Raw genomic sequence first — 22279 nt, 5'->3', positions numbered from 1 at the left:
CAGGCCTGCTTCTCAAATGGATGGCAGGCACAAAATAGAGGGACCCCATGGAAGGATGCTGCTTACCGTCACAGTGAGTGCATGTGTAGATCTCTGGAGCAGTGGGCCACCTAGCATCCGATCACAGACCTTGAGAGGCGCCCACAAAGACAAGGACAACCCTGCAGAGAAACAGAAAGACTTGTAAACAAATGTCATAAAAACACATGAAGGCATATCCCTTCTCACCCCTATGTCCCCTTAGGGATATCCTTCTCATTTGCTTATTATTTTTTGTCCTCACCTTCTGTATGAAGATACAGTTTCTAGATGAAAAGAATACAAAACGAAATAGGGATTAAAATAGCTGGCCAGTCATTATTATACATGCAGCCATTTTGACATGATAAAATCACTACTAGCATAGATTCTGCTGCTGCTGTTATCACTTAATAATAACATCCTAGAAGGCATCTTAGTTTAGGGCAGTGCTTTATGTGACCAACAACCTGTGCACTCTCTCAGGTAAAGACGTGCATAACATTTAGAGTAAATCTAGCGTGCTTGTTGGTGCATAGGCATATCTGTGCATATCATATCAAAGGTTCCTCTAAAAGCAATCCTTTGTTGTTTTGTTTCCCTCAGTGCTAAGGGTAAAATCAGGAGCCCTGCAAGAGTTTGACCACTGAACCCCCAGCTCCATTTCAACCTTTCGAGTAGTGTTTTTATGAACTGCCATTTCAAAGGGTTCTGACTGAATTTATTTCTCTACTTTTACCTACTTGCTTATTCAGTCATTCATTTAGTATGTGTCTGTGTGTGAACTTGAGGCACATAGAACACAATGTTACAAAGTCAGTTCTTTCCTTCTATCAAGTGTGTCCCTGGGATCAAACTAAGGCTAGCTTGCTACTGTGTACCTTTATCCTCTGAGCCATCTTGCTGGACCCTGAAGTGATTTTGAAGAATCTAGGTTTCTAGCTCATGAAAACATCATACCAAAAATTGCTTTAAGAGGCTGGAGAGATGGCTCAGTGGTTAAGAGCACTGCTGGCTGCTCCTGAAGAGGACCCAGATTCAGTTCCCAAGTCCCATATGGTGAGCTGGCTCATAACTATAACTCCTGTTCCAGGAGATCCAATAATCTCTGTTCTCTATAGGCATAATGCATGAATGTGGTATACATACATACATGCAGAAATTCACACATACACACATAAAATAAAAAAACTGTTTGTATTGTTATTTTTCAGTAAGTAGGAACACAAATCAGCTAACCATCGGTTGCCCAACGAGATGTACTCCTAGCCTTGCACATTTTTTTTAGTTATGAGTGAATCCCACTCTTGGTGCTCAAACTATTAAAAACCATCGGAAAGTGCAAGAACCAAGGAAATGAAATTCCTGCCTCTCGAATTCTTACTCCATCATCTTGAGCAATAGGTAAAAGGTACAGGTTTGCTGCAACTCAAAGCCACCAGTGAAGCTGTGAAGGACGGTGCTCCTTATAACCCATCATAAACTGTTTCCAGGAAACTCAAGCAAATCACTCCTACAGTGTTATGTTTATAGTTCCGCTGTTTAAAAGAAGGAAATGAAAGAGATTTGACAGGCAGGTTCATAGGCCTCCAAGTTTCATTCAATATTAAAAAAGAAAGAAATCATAAGGATTTCAGAAATAAAAATAAGAGTCATAAAAACACCTACAAAAACCTCTGAATGGAAATTAAAAGGCACCAAACCAGAATGAACCAGGCACAAAGGAATATGCTAATAAAATAAAAAGAAATTGTGTTATGAAAAATGCAGTGGGAAAGAGGGATTGGAGAGATGGCTTAGCAGTTAAAGAGTAAATGCTCACTTGCACAGGGTTGAGGTCCGTTCCCAGCACCCACACGGCAGCTCCAACTGTCTGGAACTATTTCCTGAGAATATTGGCTTCCTCTGGTACTGCATATGCATGTGATACCTACTTATTCATGTAGGCAAACACTTGCATACATCAAAGAAAGATAAGCAAATCTTTTTTAAAAGGAAAATGTGGAAAAAGGACAAAACTCTTTGAAGGAAGCTGAAGGGGAAGCAAATGACTACTCAGGGTAAGATGTAAATTATGGGGTGGGGGATATGCCTTATGATGAAATAGCTAAATGATACAAAGTATCAAAATATAAGCAGCTGTCACCACAATAAGCTCCAAATTGCCTGTAAATTAAAAGATTAAACCCTATCATAATTCAATAAGCAATTAATATACTAACAGTTCTTATTACAAGCTGTTAGGAAAAAACTTTAAAAGTGAATTTCTATTTTCCTTGGTCCAAAACAGATGGTAACTCACAAATCAGAGTTTCAAAATTGAAGACTATCTTTTATATATGTTGTGAAACTCTGTAAGCCTAATTGATTTTATCATCTGTGTGTGATCAACACACACACACACACACACACACACACACACACACACACACAAAGGGGAATTATAACTTTGGTTAATAACATACTTCTGGTTATACAACCTGTCAAAAATAATTAGTTGATTGCTGAAAACAGTATATTAAAACAAGAAACCAATCCTTCTAATAGCTGGTTTAGACTGATTTCCCCTTGATTAGTACTATAAACAGAAGCATCATCAATAGTTGGTGTTCTCAGTGCTGGGGAGATGGCTTAGTGATTAAAGTGCTTGATTCCCTAAGTTGGACGCAGAATTCCTGGGCCATAAGGTATCCTCCGACCTTCCTTTCTCTCTCCACTCTATCCTGTATTTCCTTCTGTTATGTTATTCAAAGCATCATTTTTATGTGTCCTGATAATAGAATGCCATCCCATGTTGATTTCTGCATCCTAGGTTGGATACACAGTATGTACAGTATATGTAGTCTGAAGGAGTTGGGGGAGAGAGAGTGGAGGGTGGATAGACCATATATGGTCACTGAACATTGCAGTAGCTGATAACACACATTAACACTATAATTACACAATCTCTCTGCCACATGTTTTTTCTTCCTGTCTGTCTTTACTGCAAAATACCAGAAGGAATTAAAATATTTTCACAAGGATACTAGAGTTCAGAAAGATTTCTTTGGAATTCTTGCTGTGTGGATTGGAATCCAGGGACTTGCACATGCTAATCAAGTTCTTTACTACTGAGCAGTATCCCCGCCTATTTTTCTTTTGGGGACCGCATCTCTTTAAATTAATGGTGCAGAGTAGCCTTAAAAAAAGAGATCCTTCTGCCTCAGCCTCTGTAATGCAGTGGTTACAGGATTTTAAATAAGCACTCCTTCTACACAAACCTGATGTGACACCCCAGCATGCTAATGTCCTATTTGAGTGTTCCTGACTCAGTATTCACCAACTTTTCTACCCTCCAAGTCCTCATCTAGTTACTGTTCCACAGGGTTGAGAAGTCACACATATGGAGCCAAATGTCCAAACTCAGAAATACCCTCTGTTAAAATCCATTCTGAAGTCAAACAGGTAGGTTTCTTCATTCCCACTCTGGTATAAATCCTGTTAATCACTTTTGCAGTGCTTCAGAAGAGCTCTGCATATTTGAAAAATACTTAGTTTTTAGTTGCTTTTGTAATGTGCATTGGTGTTTTACCTGCATGTACATCTGTGTGAAGATGTTGGATCCTGGCGTTACAGACAGTGAACGTGCTGGGACTAGACACGAGTACAACAGGGACTATGGGTCAGTGCTGGGACCACAAATGAGTGCTACGAGGAGTACTCAAGATTACAAATAAGTGCCTGGATTACAAGTGAGCTCTGGGACTACAGGGACCATAGGATACCACGGAGATTTCAGGTGAAGGTACTAGACACACACACGAGCTCTGAAATTAAAGGCAGACATGATAGCATCTAACATAATAGCAGCCCAGGCATAAACATTTTAGTGTTTTGCACCCGATTGTGCACACATGTGTGTAAACCAGAGGTTGGTATCAGTGGCTTCTTTGATTGCTCTGACCCTTATTTACCAAGACAGTCCCTCATTGCACTGAGAGCTCATCTGTTGAGCTAATCTAACAGCTTGCTCCAGAGATGCCTCAACCTCCTGCACACTAGGCTCTAGTTAGGCTTTTCTGTAGGTTCTGGGGATGCAAAGCCAGGACCTTATCATTGTATATCAAGCAAGCCAAGTCTGATGACATGGAACTTTCAAACTACATAAAAAATATAGATAAGCAGTAAAGGATATATAAAAGTGTTCTTCAAAGACAGTTATTTAGGGGAGTTACATTCTTAGCCTATCAGAAGAGCATTAGCAATTTAAAGAGTCCTCTTTTAAAATGACACCAAATTTAAGAATATTTTCCTCACAAAAGGAAATCAAGACTTTTTACCCCAATGCAACAAGAACATTCTAATTTGAGCTCACTATCATTAAATATACCCCAGCATTCTCAACATTGTTCTTTGCTTTTAAAGTAAAATGAAATCACTTAACATAAAAATTAACCATTTTGAAAATAAGCACTTTGGTGGTATTTAGTACAATGACATCTTAAGGAACCACTACCCACAAAACACTTCCATCACACCAAAGGAAAACCTTCCACCTATTCGCAGTCATTCTAGCCTTCCTCCTGGAGTATCAGAACTGTTAGTTTTGTGTCTGTGTTCATACATTTGCCTACTCTGCACATTTCATATAAACACACATCACACAGTGACCATTTGTGCCTGGCTTCTTTCCCTGACCATGTTTCCAAAGCTCTTCCTTCCACAGCAAATATCTAACTTCGTTCCTTTTTATGGCCACGCACCATGTGTTAGTATTAAGTGATAGTTCATCCAGAGGCGATCAGGCAATGTCAGGATAGAGAGACCAAGTGGAGGTGAACTCCAGGACAGTGTGAGAGAGAAACAAAGTCACACACACATGCACATACATGGTTCATGTGTTCTCCAAAAGAAATATAAAAATCAGTGTGTAATTCCCAATAGGTTCTGGAAGCCTGAAATCTGTGATAGTATTTGACTGAAACAAAAGTATGCCAAGATGCTAATGACTTAAAAAATAAGTATAATAATAGTGCCAAGAAGTAGGGCAGTCCTCCATGAACCTTTACCCACTGGGAGTTAAAAATCAGGCCACCATCTTCAATTTTCTTTTTACTCTTGAAACTATGACAATGGGCACAGGAAGGTGAAAACTGACAATATCTGAATTGTTTCCACATCAGATCACCTTATTTTAAATTACTTTGGAATACCCTTCCTTTAGACCACAGCTTCTTAAACTATAGGTATGATCCCACATGATGTTATACAACTGAATGGAGAGGCTTACCAAAAATAATTTGCAATAGTTCAAGGTTTCTGAAACCCCAACCACGAATCAACTCAAACTTGTAAAGAATATAAGGGACTCCCAGTAGGGCTCACCCATGCTGGGTGTGCAATCTCACTTTAACCTTGGTTCTACACATACACATACAACATATGTACTATCCCCTGTCCTCACCACCCTCCCAGAACTGAGACTGTTGTGTGTTATGATCTGTAGTGCTTTTCCTGAGTATACAGACTTCTGCTCTTAAAGAAACTGGATGGCTTAATTATACAAAGCAAAGAATTCATATTTTCCTACATCACTGCTCAGCATGCTAGTATCAAGTTAGTATATTTTTGGATGTCTGGTCTTATGAATTGATGCTTGAATTGCTGAACTGAGTTTCTCCCTTCTCCCGTTTTCATATATGCTGGACATGTGTATATGCATGTTTAACTGTGTGTGTGTGGAGCTTTGAGGTGGATGCTAGCAATCGTCCCTGATTTCTCTTACACCTTACAGATTGAGGTAGGCTCTCAATCAAGTCATTTATGTGGCTAGTCTTGCTAATCAGCTTGCTCTGGGAAACCCCAGGTCTCTTATCTTCCCAGGATGGAATTATTATAGGTGGTAATCCAAACTCAAGTCCTCACACTTGCCAGGCAAGTGCTTTGAACACTGAGCCATCTCCCAAGATCTGACATCAGGTACATTAAAATAATAATAACAATGGGACTTTGGCTTAGGATTAGGACAGAATTTCCAAATTTTTTTGGAAATGGCTTTAAATATTTTGTGCTATGTATTTACACAAAGTGGCATTCTTGGCACTGAAGATTATAAATTTAAAATATTAATCAATTTTGAAACCCAATGAAGATACTCTAGATTCTACCACATCATGACTTATTTATTATGTAAAAGTTAGTGCATGTATCTTATTAGTATGCAACTCTGCATTCATGTTGACAATGAAGTTGTATCAAAGAACTTATTTGGAATTATGCAGAATTATGCAAAAATTACTTGGGCAAGAGGTTTCATAAGTAGAAATACAACAAAAGAAGCCTTGGTTTCAGCACAGTGTTTTTGTCATTGTTGTGCATAAATGCCCTATGTTCATATCCATTCCTGAACATGCAATATATAAGGAATTCCTTCCTTTTAAAATTAGATTTATAGCGTATGTGTATGGTACTGCCTTTCTTAACAACAACTCTAATTAATTTTGTATGCCAATTTTGAGGGCCTAAACTTAATGTCCTTTAAAACTGAGCCTATAGAGCATAAACACAAGAGACAGCTATAAATTTAAACCAAGGATCATTGAAGAAAATTATAGTTTAAAAATAGTATAGGTAAAATGACAAAATACTTGTTCTGAAGCTACAGGCTGAATCAGAGCCCGAGTGTCTCTGGGGTACAGGGGTAACATTTCAATGATGTTATCTGCAGGTGGCATTCTTGGCTTATGTGACAGGGTCTGAGTAATGCTTGATATATATTTAAGATAGGGAAAATGGAGACTGGAGGGATGGCTCAGTGGTTAAGAGCACGGACTGTTCTTTCACGGGACCTGGTCTCAAGTCACAGCAACCACAAGGTGGCTCAGAGTCACATGAAATTCCAGTTCCTGACATGCCTGTGGTGCTCAGAAGTATATCCAAAGGGAAAGCCAAACATCCATGTAAAAGAAAATAAAGATTTTTGAAAAAAATGTCACAATTATTTACTGGGTTTGCACAATAAGTTAGCAGGTACTGCTAACTGCTGCTGATACTACTTTCCAAAAGTGTTCAATGTTTTGCATGGTATCTACAAATGGGCAAGTGCTTTCTTGGTAACCCAATTCTGCATGGTGCAGGAAGTCAAGGCTAAGTTATAAGCTCATGAAAACACAAATGCAGAATTTCCCACCATTATCTTCCCAATTTGGGTTAATATTCATAATAAAAATGAAAAAGAAACTAGTTAACTACAGGAGTCAATAGTCAGTGATTGTAACATGCATACAAGTGAAATGTGTGACAACAATTCAGGACTAGAGATAGATATTGTGACTTTCTAACATGATACAGCGATGTCAACAAATATAGAGGATGACAAAGATGATGACTATAAACATTAGAGTCACAAGCAAAAAAATGAGAAAATGCAGCTAATTAAATGGCAGAAAAGGGAGAAACAAATGCAGAAAATGCAGTAGAAATACAAAATGAAAGGCCAGTATTGAATGGTGTGTTGAAATAATACAACTGGGTGATAATAAATTAAATCCCATTTATGTCATCTATAGCACACTGTGTGTGCATGTATGTTCTAATGGTAAATGTATATGGTAATGATATATGTCATGCTTATTGTGATGACCATGTCACTGAGAATCTTTGCATATTAATTAACCATATTCACACACACATATTACAGAAATAAACACACACATTCATTAACTACCTGTGTGGTAGTTAATGTTAATTCTCAGCTTGACAGGTTCTGGAGTCACCTGGGAGACAAGCCTCCAAGCAAAGCTGTAGGGGACTATTTGGCCTTTGGGCATGCCTGTAATGGATTATGTTGACTAGGTAGGAAAGATGTGTTATGAAAGTGAGTGGCACCACTTCCTGGACTGTGGTCTTGAACTGTATAATAAAGGAGAACACTAACTGATCTCTCAGCTTCCTGACTATCAATGCAAAGGAATCAACTGACCCAAGTTTTTGTGCCTTTGATTGGTGACGATATTAGCAAGCGATGGAGAGGGTTGGGTAGCAGAATACATACACAACTAACTGTCACCATGCACCTCTATTGTGAGTGCTGTTCTCATTTTTCTTAATAAAAGAATATGACAGTGTTCTATATCTTTTAAGTTATGCTCCTCAGCTAGGCATTTTAATAAAGTCACTGGTTCATATTATGCACATCTAAGAACAAAGAAGCACACAAGAATTCATAACATATCAATGTAGATAAAATGTACAACTTATTAGGATATCATGGATGTTGTGACTATGCTATCAAGGCAAGTATTGTATTCTAAGTGGGAGTAGAGTCAGTAAAGAACAAATGGACAGATGAGGACTGGTACAAAGACATCTTTACCCACAAAGACAAACTATAGCTGAGTGGTCTTACAGGCAATATTTTCCTAACCTCTGCTGTGAAGGAGTATCACCATGACCTGGTTAATCCATGTACTGCAAACACATGAAAAAAGTTAAAGTAAATAATGTACAGCTGTCATCAGGGTGAACATAGACATTGCACACTGTGTCTGGAAAGGCCATGCATATCACTCCTGGGTAACACAGATCTGCTTTCTATCACTGAGGGATGTATCAGTAAAGAGAGGAAGAACATGAGAGGGACCATGGCATCAGATTCTGATCCCTGGGATCTGCACCATAGGAACACCAAACTATGTTTTGATGAGGCTCCAAGGACCTGGACACAATCAGCCTTGCAAAACCTTCCAGCTATTCTGAAGACAAATATTTTTCAATTCCCAATATAAATACTCAGTTTTTTTTTTGCAAGAACTGGTCTCTCAGTGTCCTGTTTGTCTATTATTGATAACCAAAGTGGAGTCAGCGTGGAAAAAACACTAAATCAGTAAAAAGGAGAATATCCCCCACCTCCCAAAATACATGCAGTATGGCTTTCTCGGATACGTTGGTGACATGGTTGCAGGTCCCACTTTGCAGACTGCCTTCGTTGTGAATGAAGAACAGGGATACTCCTTATTCATGGAGATGGCAGATAAAATGGAGATGGTTTACAGTGTGAGACCACTGGGACAACAGACACTTCACACAAATAAGGCACCTGTCACTTTATAAAAGCCATGTTCATCACGGATGAAGCAGTTGACATATCTCACAATGTGCAAGGTATTACGAATGCTTTATTGTGAGCACTGCACACTAATGATATAGGCCACGTGAGATAATGGATCCAAGCTAAAGGTATTTGAACACAGGTTGTCAGTCAGGCTTGTGTGGCAATCTCCAGGAGCTACTTAGAAAGAAAACTGATTCCTCTAAGTTTTTTTTCTGACCTCTATTCCTATACTGTGGCACATCTATGCCCATACTCATACATCAAGCACTTGTGTTTACTCTTGTTTCTGCCACCTCTCCTCTCCTTTCTCTTCTCTAGCAATAATAATAAATAAAAATTAAACAGGAAGAAAACTCTAGAAGACGAGCAGGGCCAAATACAACATCTTTCAAAAGATAATCTTGCTCTGATCTAAAAGACCCAAAGAAGCTCAAAACAAGGGTTAAATATTTTTAAATGCCTGCCCATTTAATGTCTTTCTCATTAGGAGAGCAGAGTTCCCATATCCTTTCATCACTGCTGGTCCTACTAGTCTGGGTATGGGGTACTAAAGCCAACATAAATACACAATGAACTTCATTTGAAAGATCAATAACATGCCCAGTGCCATGTACTTCAAAGATACTCAGAAGCAGAAACACATGTCATGTTAAGACTTTCAGGAAAATCTAACCCTCAGTGTTTTATCTTGGAAAGTCTGACCATAGGTCACTGATATGGCATTCTATCGACATTCCATTATACCACATGGCCTGTGTCAAAATGCTTTAAATAACTCAAAAAGATAAGGAGAGCCAAGGAGATGGCTAAGTAGGGTGAAAACACTAATCCGGTAGAGCCTGGCCAAGTAAGTTCCATCCGCAGAACCCATGTAAGATACCAGATGTGGAGATGCCCATTTGTAATCCCAGAGCTGCTTCTGGCAAGAAGCAAAGAGAAAACAGGACAAATCAGTCATTAGCTCAAAGGTCAGACACCTCAGAATAGTAAGTATGGCAGAAACAGTAAAAGAGGGACTCTGTCTCAAACAAGGTGGAGGCCAGATTACTATCAAAGACTATGCTCTCTCCCCAACATGCACCATTGATACAAGTGTGCCAGCACACACATAAATAAACAAGATAAAGAATCTTCTGACTTCTCATTTTCTTGGTGTTTTACTCTAAGATTAAACTATTGGCTACATATCTCTTGTTCATCTTAAGCACACTCTCCTTATGCACAGCATAAGCTATCTTCTTTCTGTCTCTGAATTCCAGTGTGACCTTATCTCTTGGAAATTACAGCCCATATCCCTTGGAGGACACTGTCTCCCTAGCCATGTAAACTAGCAAACTCTCTCACAACGACTTTATTTTCCAGGGGAAGCTGCTATTAGAAAAGCTGCAGAATTCCTCATAAAGGTTGGGTATCTTGTAGGAAATAGTCTGTTTGCTGTGCTGATGAATGGACAAAGGACTCTCAACATCTGCTACATGAAGTCATATGCTGCAGTGTAGGTAAAGCCACACATGCAGCAAGGACATAATGAGGATAACTGCGCATATATCACCAGAAGGTTGTGTGGTTTTCTTTCATGTGAATCTGTGTGGCATGTATCTGTATGCATGTTCACCATGAATGTGGGCACACATGCATGTGGTAGTCAGAGGCTGACGTCAAGAACCTTCCCAGATCTCTCTACTGAACCCAGACCACCCTGCCCCCTCCCCGTGGTGGGGAATTCAGCTGCCCCCCCTTCCAAGCACTAAAACTACAGGGAGGCTGGAAGACCACAACTTTTCAAAGTATACCTAAACTGACCACATATGGGGATGAATTTGTTCTCTGTAAAAAATAATTACAACAGGCTTTAAAAAAAGGATCAAGTGGGTTTTAGCAAGACAAAAAGAACGAAACAGAAAAAAATGCTAGCAGATTCTGTATCTGGGAGAGAACATTAAAATCTTTACTAACTCTCAAATTCAATTTGTGTGCGCCTTGCCAATCTGACTACATGAATGGCACTCTGAACAGTTCTCCAGGCTGCTTTTCGAGATGATTTTAGCTGCCCACCTTTCTCTTTTTTACTCCTCTCTTCCTTCCCAGGCAAAAGAGTCTCTCATACAAATAAAATTTCTAAATGCGGTTTCAGAAAAGAGAAAGCACACGTGCCCCACCATTTCCTATAAAAACTAAATTCCAAATGTGCTGGCTATTTTTTGCAACTTTGTTTTCCTTTGAGCCTGTCAAAATTTGTCTCAGGTCCTAGGATGGTAATTTAAATAAAAAATATGCTAAATGTAAGCTACATAGATCCAGGTATGACGGTTGGGGTTGGTGTTCCTGACAAGAAATCAAACACAAAGTGTGGTACTCCAGTGGCATTTGAAGAGTTGAGGAGATGGCTAGTAGGCCAAGCCCTGGTCACAAAGATCTCAATTTGGATCCACAGGACCGACAGAGAGTCAGGTGCAGCATATGTCTATAATCCCAGCAGATTTACAGAGAGATTGGAAGAGGAGACAGCAGATCATAGGCCTGGAATATGTAGCAGCCAAAAAGAGATGGTCTCAAAAAATGTGGAAGGCAATGACCAACTGAGACTTTCCTCTGACCTTGAGATGCGTACCATGGCAGGCAAAATACACACATCATAGACACTACACACACATGCAAAATGTAAAACTAATAAAAAATCAAATGGCAGTTTGAGGACATCATTCAAAGAGGGAATATATGCTCTTTCAAATATCCCAGTGTGAAAACCACCTTAGAGTTGTCAAAATGACTTTTATAGATTATGGGTTAATTAAAAGAAAAGAGCGTAACTCTCAGTTTAATACATATCTTGTTCCCAAATTGAGCACGAATAAAGGAACAGTAGACTCTTCCCAAATTGGATACCTTTATGATTTTGAGACATACCTCCAATTCATTGGGAAAACATGAGAGGAAGCTGAGTTCTAACCACAAAAGGGGCACACATCTGAAATGAGCAGAACTCAAGACTGGCTTATTATTTTTTAAATACCTATCCCCCTCGGGGCCTTAAAAATTACAATTGATTCTTGCAGATGGGCTTACCAGTTAACAGACATGTCTGTCAGTGTCTAACTTGGGTTAGCCAGTTAGCACTCTCTGTCCCACACATCTTTTATTTCTATTCTAAGGCAAGGCCTCAAACTGGTTATGCAGGTCTGAAATAGCCTGGAACTATGATTTGCCTGCTTTGGTCTCCTGAGTGCTGGGATTATAGGCATCTGCCTCAAATTTATTCTTAGAGGATAGAGCAAAAACACCCCGAGGCTATGTTGCCTCTGCTATCATTTCTATTCTGCTGTTGCACCAAATAGTCACATTCAATATAAAAATCAATGTGCAGAGCCAAGTTTCAGTAAGGCTTCAACCATGAACAAACAATTCTGAGTTTCAGAGAAACTGTAGGTATCCTGAAATATAGGTCATAGTGTGGTTAAGTCTGTATTAGATAACATGGCATATTGTTACATCAGAGTGCTCTTTAAAAATGAGCTTTTAATCTAAGTCAGCACAAATAACAGAAACACTTAAACATCCATATTTGTCTATAGCATTAATAACAGCCAAGATATGAAATTGGCCAGGTATATGTCTTAGTTAGATTTGCTATTGCTGTGATAAAACACCACGATCAAAGCAACTTGGGGATGAATGGGTTTATTTCAGCTTACAGTCCCCAGGGTCAATCTGTCACTGAGGCAAGTGGGCAGGAACTCAAAGCAGGAACCTGAAGGCAGAAACTGAAACACAAGCCATGGTGGAGTGCTGGTTGCTGGTTTGCTCAGTGTTTCTTGTATAACCCAGGACCACATGCCCTGCAGTTGCATTACACACAGTGGACTGGAACAACCCACATAGAAAATGCCCCCACAGACTTGCCTACAAAGCCAATCTTATGGAGGAATTTTCCCAATAGGATTCCCTCTTCCTGGCTATGTCCAGGTTTGTGGCAATCAGGACAATATCTATTGACAGAGAGACAGAGACAGAGAGAGACAGAGAGAGACAGAGAGAGAGAGAGAGAGAGAGAGAGAGAGAGAGAGAGAGAGAGAGAGAGAGAGAGAGAGAGAGAGAGAGAGAGAGAGAGAGCTATTCAAGAATAGACTGAAATGAATTATATCATTTGCTGGGAAATGGATGGAAACAGAGATCAGAGATCATTCTATGAAGAAAAACAAGCAAGACAGACAAATATTGCATGTGTTGTTAGATATGTAGAGTTTGGGCGAGGAAGGATAAGAAAAGTAATATTGTACAATCATTAATTTTAAACTATTATGCAGCACATTAACTTCAGAATTTAGTGTACCTTTAATATAATATGTCAGGGACACAGAGACTTGATCAGTATCATGCTAGGCTTCCAGAATAAAGAGGATTCAACTTCAAAGTGTTATAAGGTATAGAAGCCCAATTCCAAATAAGGTTCTTTCAGTTGTAGCCATTTGGGGGCGGTCCCCTACAGATACTGGGTTCCCCTTTTTATTCTAAGACTGGTTGTATGTGGAAACTGGTAATGTGTAGGCTCTTTGTAAATCTGTATTAAAAGTCCATGAATGAACTTGTGACTCTCCAGATTAAACTTTGGCATATTAACCCTAACTGTATACACACATTTGAAAGGGTTTTTTTTTTTTTTGACAGATTGCTACAGCCTGTTCCTACCCTAGTCCATCAGTACTGGTTTTACAGCAAAAGCAGTCTTTTGTGTCATTCTGGGGTGGAGAGGGTGGGTATGATGAAGCTAATCATTCAGGACTTAATCCCACTGGGGCTGGGTTTTTTTCCTTTGGTTTTAGATTGTTCCCCACCCACTTGTCTTTTCGCCAGGGTATGAACTAGCTACCAGGATCTACAGCTCCAAACAAGCAGAGTCTACATGATCTGTAATCATGAGACAATACTAGGGATCTAAATTAGACTTCTGTTGCAGTCTCACCACTTCAGGTACATTTTAGAGTCTTCCATTTTGTATGGAGATTAGAACCTCTCCTTCAAATGCTGCAAAGAACATCATATAATAAAATATTGAAACCTAAAAAAAGAACGGACATCCTGGACTGGAATAGTTAAAATTATTTACAAAGCTCTGTAATAATGGTCAATTTGTGCTGAAAGACTTAGCAAGAATTAAAGGGTTAAGGCTGGGCAAGGCAATCCAGTATAAGGACCAGGTTCCTGGAAGCCATCCAATCAATGCCTTAGGAACAGGCCCTGCTCCCACTGCTAGGAGTCCCACAAGTAGATCAAGCTACACAACTGTCACACATATGTAGAGGGCCTAGGTCACAATCAGGATATAAAATAAATATATGAATTTCAATTAATAAAGAGGAATTAATTTTTTATTGGAATAGAATTATATCACTTTCCCCTTTTGTCCCTCTAGTCTCTCCTAGCTACTGTCCCTTGAATCTTTCCCATGACAGTCCCATGCAATATGATAGACTCTTTTTCTTTGTTACGAGTACATATGTGTGTGTACACACAAACACATATAACTTCTTTTTTGTCCAGTATCAAATGGTCAGCCCTGAAAGCATACATACACACTATATGGACAGAGCAGGCTATATTTGGGATGAGATAACATGTGGACAGAAACATGGCATTTGCTAATCACTACAGCAACTACAAGAAAAATCAATTTCTCTTTGGGGCCTTTTCAAATGACAGAGAGACCCTGAAGAATGTTCTTTTCTCTGATGGAGAACAGACAAATGACATTCAACAGATTTCTTAAATTATACAGGTCAAAACTGTAACACTTCAAGCATACCAAATGTTCAGCAAAGGCTGAGAGTACAGCTCAGTGGTAGAGTGCTCATATCCTGTGCTCAAGACCTTGGGCTCTATCCTCATTCCAACAGTACTTTAACAAGCTGTATGCTTCCTTGGTGAACACTGCTGCAATAAAATGCAAATATCACACTGATTTTATTGCGTTTCTTTTCTTAGCATCATGACATGCCAAGTGCTATGCGTAGCATGTGCTTTACCTAGTAGGATTCAGGGTGATTGCCTGCTTTGTTCGTTGCTACCTTCCCTGCATTTCACCCAGTTACTGCCCAATGAATAGTCACTGGGTTGTGCAATCTATTAAACCGAGAGACATATCAAAGAACATCATGTCAGTCAGAAGTCAATATGCATAGCTATCAAGCAAAGAGCGAGTCACAGAGATATAGGACCACAGTATGTGTGATGGTTGATAGTTATTTATTGTCAATCTGACAAGATCTAGAATCTCCTAGAGAGAAGCTTCTGGGCATGTCTGAAGGATTATCAAGATTAGGTTAACAAAGGTGGGTGACTCTCCCTGAATCTGAGTGGCACCATTATATGGTACAGGATTGAATAAAAAGGAGACAATGAGCTGAGTCTTAGACTTCATCTCTCTCTGTTTCCTGAGTTTGGATGTAAGGTAGCCAACTATCTCATGGGCCTATCCCTGCAACCAAAATAAAATTTCTCCCTCCATCTCCTATACAAATTAACTTTCCGAAGCCAGGCATGGGGATGCACAGAAGTAATCCCAGCATCCAGAAGGCTGAGGTAGAAGGCTCTCAAGTTTGAGGGATGCCTGGGCTACATAGTGAGACCTCATCTCAACATCAAAAGTAGCCAAAATATTATTATGGCCTTTTACGTTTCTTTTTCCTACTACTCATGCTCCAAGACTAATAAAAGTGTCTTCATTTTTTACATTCACCAAATCTCAACTTGAATGTAAAATTTTCACTGAAAATATGTGACTGGAAACTCATAAAATGCACACTTGAAAATTTTCGATCATGAAATTCTTCTCTAATTGGTTCACACACAAATTTTTAAATTACATGTCTACAGCATTTTTCTTCCTGAACCACTTCCAAATCCATTAATAACCACAAACTTGTCCTAGTTTAACACTAACCCCTGCCTAAAAATAGAGCAACTTTCCACTTGAAAAGTATTTTCCATTTTATGAGTTGGTTTGCCTAGTTTCAAAAAGGAGTCTGAGAGCTTCAAACCGTGACTAGATCATCACTGTAATTGTAGGTATACAATCAAAATGACATGCAAAGTCCATACACTATTCACATGGGTACTATAAGAAGCATCTATAAATATCACTTTATTCTACATACACCAGGTACATGTTTTTTATGTATAAGTGTACATTTACTTGCATGTGTGTATGTTCACCATGCATGTGCAGAGGCCAGAAGAGGGTATCATATTGCTTGAAATTGGAGTTAAGGTGTATAAGCTACCATGTAAGTTTCAGGACTGGAACCCAGATCCTCTGCAAGAGCAGCCAATGATCTTAAACCGTGCATTCCAGTCCCCTGAGTAATTCTTTTTTAGATTTATTTTTATTTCCTGTATATGGTGCTTCTCCTGCCATGTACATAGTGCCTGCTGAGGCCAAAAGAGAGTGTCAGACCCCATGAACTGGAGTCACAGTGTGTGAACTGCCATGGTCGGTGCTAGACTTCGGTCCTCTGCAAGGCAGCACATGATCCTAACTACAGAGACATCTCTCCAGCCTCTAGGCAAAGTTCAAACTCATGGTGTTACATATGAAAACAAGCTTCAGTATTAACATTGGGTCAGATATTAGAATATAAATTTACTAATTTTTTTCTACTTTTTCATTTGTGGCTGGTTTTCAATTCCTACTGTGTAAAAGAAAATAGTGAGTTCATGGAGACTTTAGGTTCTGAAAGATGTTAATGGTAGCTGGAAATGAAGAAGAGACTCTTGAAATTTGTGTGTCCAGTATGTGTAAGTATGTATGCATGTTCCCAAATGTGCATGGAGGCCAGAGGAGGGCACTGAGTGTTCTACTCTATCACTTTTGGCCGTGTTCCCTTGCAGCAGTCTGTCACTGATGTTGGAGCTGGGCCAGAAGCCAACAATCCCGTGATCCTCTTCTCTGCCCCCACAGTTCTGGCGTCACAGGCATTGTTACCCACTGAACCATCTCCCCAGTCTTCAGAGGTGAATGTTTTCAAGGCTATATAAGCACTGTTTTAGTTCTATGCTCTTGGCATCCTTCTCTCTCCTTGACCAGTTTGAAACACATTAATAATCTCACAGTGTTCTGGCAGAAGATAAGCCATCCCCAAGGAAAAATAAAAAAGGCAGTTTTCTCTAAAGTTATTTTTAATGTACTAACCTATTATAAGTTCCCTTAGACACTAGATCAAGCTGCAGGTAGAAGCTGTGGGAGTCAAAATTAAATGTCATGGGTAAGTGGTTCCTGCACTGAGCTGACAGCCACCTTCCACCTTTGAGCTCTTTGACCTTTACATAGCTTAGCTATTGCTTTAACAGGCAGCAGGTGAGCTGTGAACACACAATGCGGAAGGGCTCCACCTGTGTGAGGTTTCCTTGCCTGTATATAAGAATATCTACAACAATACTCCCGTGATTGTAGGCCACGGCAAACTCAATAGAGACCAACCAGAAAGTAGGCCTGAAGTTTCCGTTTACCCTAAGGCAATAATACCTGACTCCAGGAAAGACCACAAACTGAAACCACCCAGGTACCATCCACTGGGAAAATACCTAATATTCCAACCAATGTAGATAGATTACAAGATGTCCCTCAGCCCAGCACACACCTAGACACCTTTCACCAAGACACCCCTAGACAAATGTCAGACAATCAGGGGTCCTGAACCTTAAAAATCCTCCAGTACAACCTCTACTATGATAAAACCTCCACCTTAACTGAGCCCAAGGCTCTCTGATCATGTCAATGTGGTTGACACATGGAGAGTCCAAGTCTGAACTTACATAAAGGCCCTTTGCTTTAACATATGAGATCTGGGCTCCTTGTTGGAACTTTGGGGAACTCCGAAATCTGGGCATAATAGTGACACAATTTACAACCTTCCTAACAGGTGCCAGAGAAGGTGATGGTGACATTAGTGGGGCTTGCCTTCAGCTGCACTACTCAAATCTCAAATCTTGTTGGGTGACTCCCATTAAAAAGTCCCACCTTGGACCACTCTTGGTTACTGTAGTTATTCTTGTCTTATTAAATCCTCTTTCAGACAGAACATCCTGTTGCTGACATTTCTCAGCTGCTCTTTCAAAACTTAATCAAGCCTCGCTCCTTAAAAACACAGGAGGGCCTGGAGAGACGGCTCAGTGGATAAAGGGATTGTCATGAAAGCATGGGGACAGGCATTCAGATTTCCAGCACTCAAAAAAATACTGCGTAGGTAGGCTGGCCTGTCTCTAATTATGAACTTCCAAGGGAAAAGAGAGGGGATGCTCCCCAAGGCAAAGTGGCTAGCAGGAATTGCCATACTGGCAAGCCAGGGGGGTTCAACTGAGAGATTATCTTATAAGTCGTATGGAGAGCAACCCAGGAAAGCTCAAGATATCAACTGCTGGCCTTCCCACAGACATACTCGAATGTGCACCTGTGTGTTGGTGGGTATGTATATACACATACACACACACACACACACACACACACACACACACACACACACACACACACACACACGAGAGAGTGAGGGCACGAAGGAAGCAGACTGGTATATTTCGTTTATAATGCTTTGAGCACTTTTTTTTAATGTACAGGTCTTTTTCTTATATATACAACTTCTGATTTTGTTTTTATGGTTTGCTATGTATGAGTATGTATGTCTCTGCACCTATGAATTTCCTGCACTTTGACTCTTTTTTTCTGTTTGTTTGCTTTGTCTTATTATGGTTTGTTTCTTTTATTTTATCTCACTTATTAATTATTAGTATGAATTTTATTATTGTTAGCCTGTTTGTTTTTTGATGGAAGAGAGAAAGAAAAGGTGTAGATTTGGATCAGTGGGAAAGTGGGGAGGATCGGGGAGAAGTAGGGGGAGGGGAAAACATAATCAGAATATATTGTATGAAAAAAATCTGTTAAAAAAAAGCACAAATGCTGGGGTATGCAGTGTTGAATTACTACAAGTCAAACTACTTTTGCGCCCTTGTGTCAGCAAGTAAAATTTAAAACTGAACTAACCTATCACATGATGGATATATATAGCAAGTGCATAGTTCTCTTCATGAGATGGAAATTACAAAGCACAAGAAGAGATTTGCTTTTGGGTTCATTTGATGATGAGTTGTTTGTTCTTGGATGAAACTGGTAGTGGCCACACAAGCCCTATGTAGCTAAGTTCAAAGTCACCATCACCTACCAGGAGCCACATTCTCAAAGAAAGTTGTAAGTGTAGTATGTCTCTCCCTGACCAATGTCTATGCTGATTGTACAAGGTGGCAGCATGCAAATCCCTATTGATAAAATGGGATCTCAAGCCACATCTCTATGGATTAGCTCAAACTATATTGAACCTGCCAGGAAATGATTCACTAGAAGCCTGCCTTACCCAGTCAGCATACTTTTGAACAAAAATATGTGGGCATCATCAAGAAGTTTAATCTGCAAAACACAGGCCATCTACTACAAAATTATCAGAGCAGCCCAGCAGTAATTTCTCAGTCATCGTTTTCCTCACCTTTATTCTGTTGCATTTCAAGGTTTGAGAAGCTTTCTTAGGAAGAACTAAAGAAACACAAACTTAGATAAAGTAACTCTGCTCAGGGAAAGGCTGGAATATATACTAGGTATGCTACTATATACAGTGTGATGTTGTAAAGTCATAAAAGGAGATCTGGTAGCTGAAGCCTAAATAACAGAGCAGGTGAAAGGGCTTGGTGGTGAAGTGCTGACATATAACTACATGGAACTGAATTCAGATTCTCAGAACTCAGGTACCACAAGTCTCAGTGATGCCAGCACGCCCCTACCAGGAGACAGGAGGTAGAAACAGGAGAATCAAGGGATGCTGCTTGCCTAGAGTATCAAACGCAAATAAGAGAGACCTGCTCTCAAATAAGGTAGAGAGAACCAATACCCAAAGTTGTTCTCTGACCTCCAACTGGTTACCATGTGGACAATGTTACACACACACACACACACACACACACACACACACACACACACACACACACACACACGAACGCACGCAGTCTGAATGATGACTTCAAGGAAATACAGAAGACAAGTTCTTTTCTCCATGTACAGCCACCTCAATGCTTCTAAGACAGTGTGCAGCCTGCCACATCAAACACTGTTAACGTGTATGTAACTCAAGACATGCCAACTCATACACATTCTCAGAAACACTGAACTCTGGCTAATGACCAGCAGAAACAAACTACATGCTTGTTAAATCACACCTAAATTTTAAAACAGTACTTTATTGCCTAATATTCTAAGAGTTTATGCAAGTTCCACAACTGTCAATCTATAAATGGACAGTACCTTTATTTTCTGTGTATGTGTAGCTAAATATTGTTTATGGTTGTATACACGTGTGTGGGTATGCAAGGGAGGCAATTGTCAGTGTCAGGTATGTTCCTTTTGTTTTTCTTTGACTTTCAGGACAGGGTTTCCCTGTGTAGGCTTGGCTGTCCTGTAATTCCCTTTGTAGACCAGACTGGCCTTGAACTCACAAAGCCTGCCTCTGGGATTAAAGGCATGCACCACCACATCTGGTTTCCTCTGCCCTATTTTTAAGATAAGGTCTCTCTTATCTTAAAAGAGATCAAGGAAGTCAAGGAAGTGTACTATAGTGTCTGGCTTTTACATGGGCCTTGGGGATTTGAACTCATGTCCTTGTATGGAAGTCAATTTAGCAACCAAGTGTCTAACCCCAATCACTCACTCACTCACTCACTCACTCACTCACTCACTCACTCACTCACTCACTCTCTCACACACACTTAATAGTACTCTACCAATTAAGGAATAGAGCTAGGAGTTGGGAGCTCCAAGTATATCTATTACCATGAACAACCAATTGAAACTATGGTATGTAGCACCGACTTTTCAGGAAGCGTCATAATTTACTTAGGTACTGTGTCCAATATTAGCACAACGAGTTCTCCTTATCATTTGTTTAATATACAGCTCTAATACTTCAAGTTAGCATTTGGCTGAAGTCCAGAGACTAATGTACCAACTAATGTCAGGTAAGGTGCCTTTAGATAAAACTCTGACACTGCAGTCCTTGAAAACAGCTGACAGGAAACCCCTAGAGTGTACAGCTCAAGAGAACCCCAGAGTTTTCAAGTACAGGGAAAGAATGCAACTGGAAGAGCAACATTCCATCTCTTCTTGAATCAAAGAAATGCAATGGAGAAAATGCAAATGCAGATGCCAGGTATGCCTGGCTTGCTTAACTAAGAGAAGGTGAGGAGTCTTATCTGACTGCAACCCCTTTCCACTCCATTCCTCTACCCCTCTGACCCCTGCATGGTTCCAGTCCCTTGACATTTCAAGAAAAGCAATCTGATAATCTGCTTCAAGAGCCCTGCACTTCTATTTACAGCAATCTCCCCTAAAGCAAAAACTGGAAGAAGTCTAAAATGCAAGCATGTGTGCTAAATAAATCATAGACTGTTGCTTGACAGGTGAGATATAAGCATGTATTTTCAGTCCATGTGTGCTTTTTCTAAGTTTAATGGGAAGATATTGCAGTTGTCTAAATGAGAAATGCCACTCCCATATGCTCATACATTTGACTGCTTGGTTCACAGTTGGTGGAAATAAATGGGAAGGATTAGGAGCTGTGGCCTAATTGGAGAAGGTGTGTCATTAGGGGTGGACTTTTGAAGTTCCAAAATCCAACACATCATTCCCAGTTAGTTCTTTCTTGGGCTCTACCTTGTGGGTCAGATGTGAGTCTTTAGCTTCTGCTCTAGTGCCTTGCCTGCCTGCCACCATGCTCCCTACTGTGATAGCCATGATTGTGGGCACTAATCCTCTGGAACCATGAGTTCGCAAATTAAATGTTTTCCTTTGTAAGCTGCCTTTGTTATGTTATCTCTTCACAGCAATAAAAAAGTAACTAAGATACACATTTCAAAGCCAGACAAACCAGTTGCATACTCATAAACATGCACAAAAGTTTGGGGAAATTTCTATGGATGTGTGTATCCATGTCTTTGCATGTTTGATTTTATTTTCCAAGTTGCTGACAGGACTGACTGATTTGCTCATTCATTCACTCGTTCATTTGCTTTTATAGTCAGCAAAGCCTCTTGAAGAGACTAGAACTCAAAGAGCAAATTCATTACTGATATGTTCTCTGTGAC

At 39.8% G+C, this 22279-nt stretch overlaps 1 protein-coding gene across 21 annotated transcripts in view; it reads right to left on the bottom strand.

Moving 5' to 3' along the window:
• The window catches only part of Tbl1x (transducin beta like 1 X-linked), a 155559-nt gene that overhangs the window by 31281 nt on the left and 101999 nt on the right, over nucleotides 1-22279 (bottom strand). For all 21 annotated transcript variants that reach the window (XM_013119054.2, XM_013119051.2, XM_021231748.2 and 18 more), the window contains one exon: nucleotides 67-161. The gene's annotated coding sequence lies outside the window, so the exon portion shown is untranslated. The remainder of the gene's footprint in view (nucleotides 1-66; nucleotides 162-22279) is intronic.

This window comes from Mesocricetus auratus, unplaced genomic scaffold (genome assembly GCF_017639785.1).
Source record: "Mesocricetus auratus isolate SY011 unplaced genomic scaffold, BCM_Maur_2.0 Super-Scaffold_100003, whole genome shotgun sequence".
NCBI classification, from domain to species: domain Eukaryota; kingdom Metazoa; phylum Chordata; class Mammalia; order Rodentia; family Cricetidae; genus Mesocricetus; species Mesocricetus auratus.
Note: the sequence above shows the minus strand (reverse complement) of the source record. Positions and strands in the feature narration are given on the sequence as shown.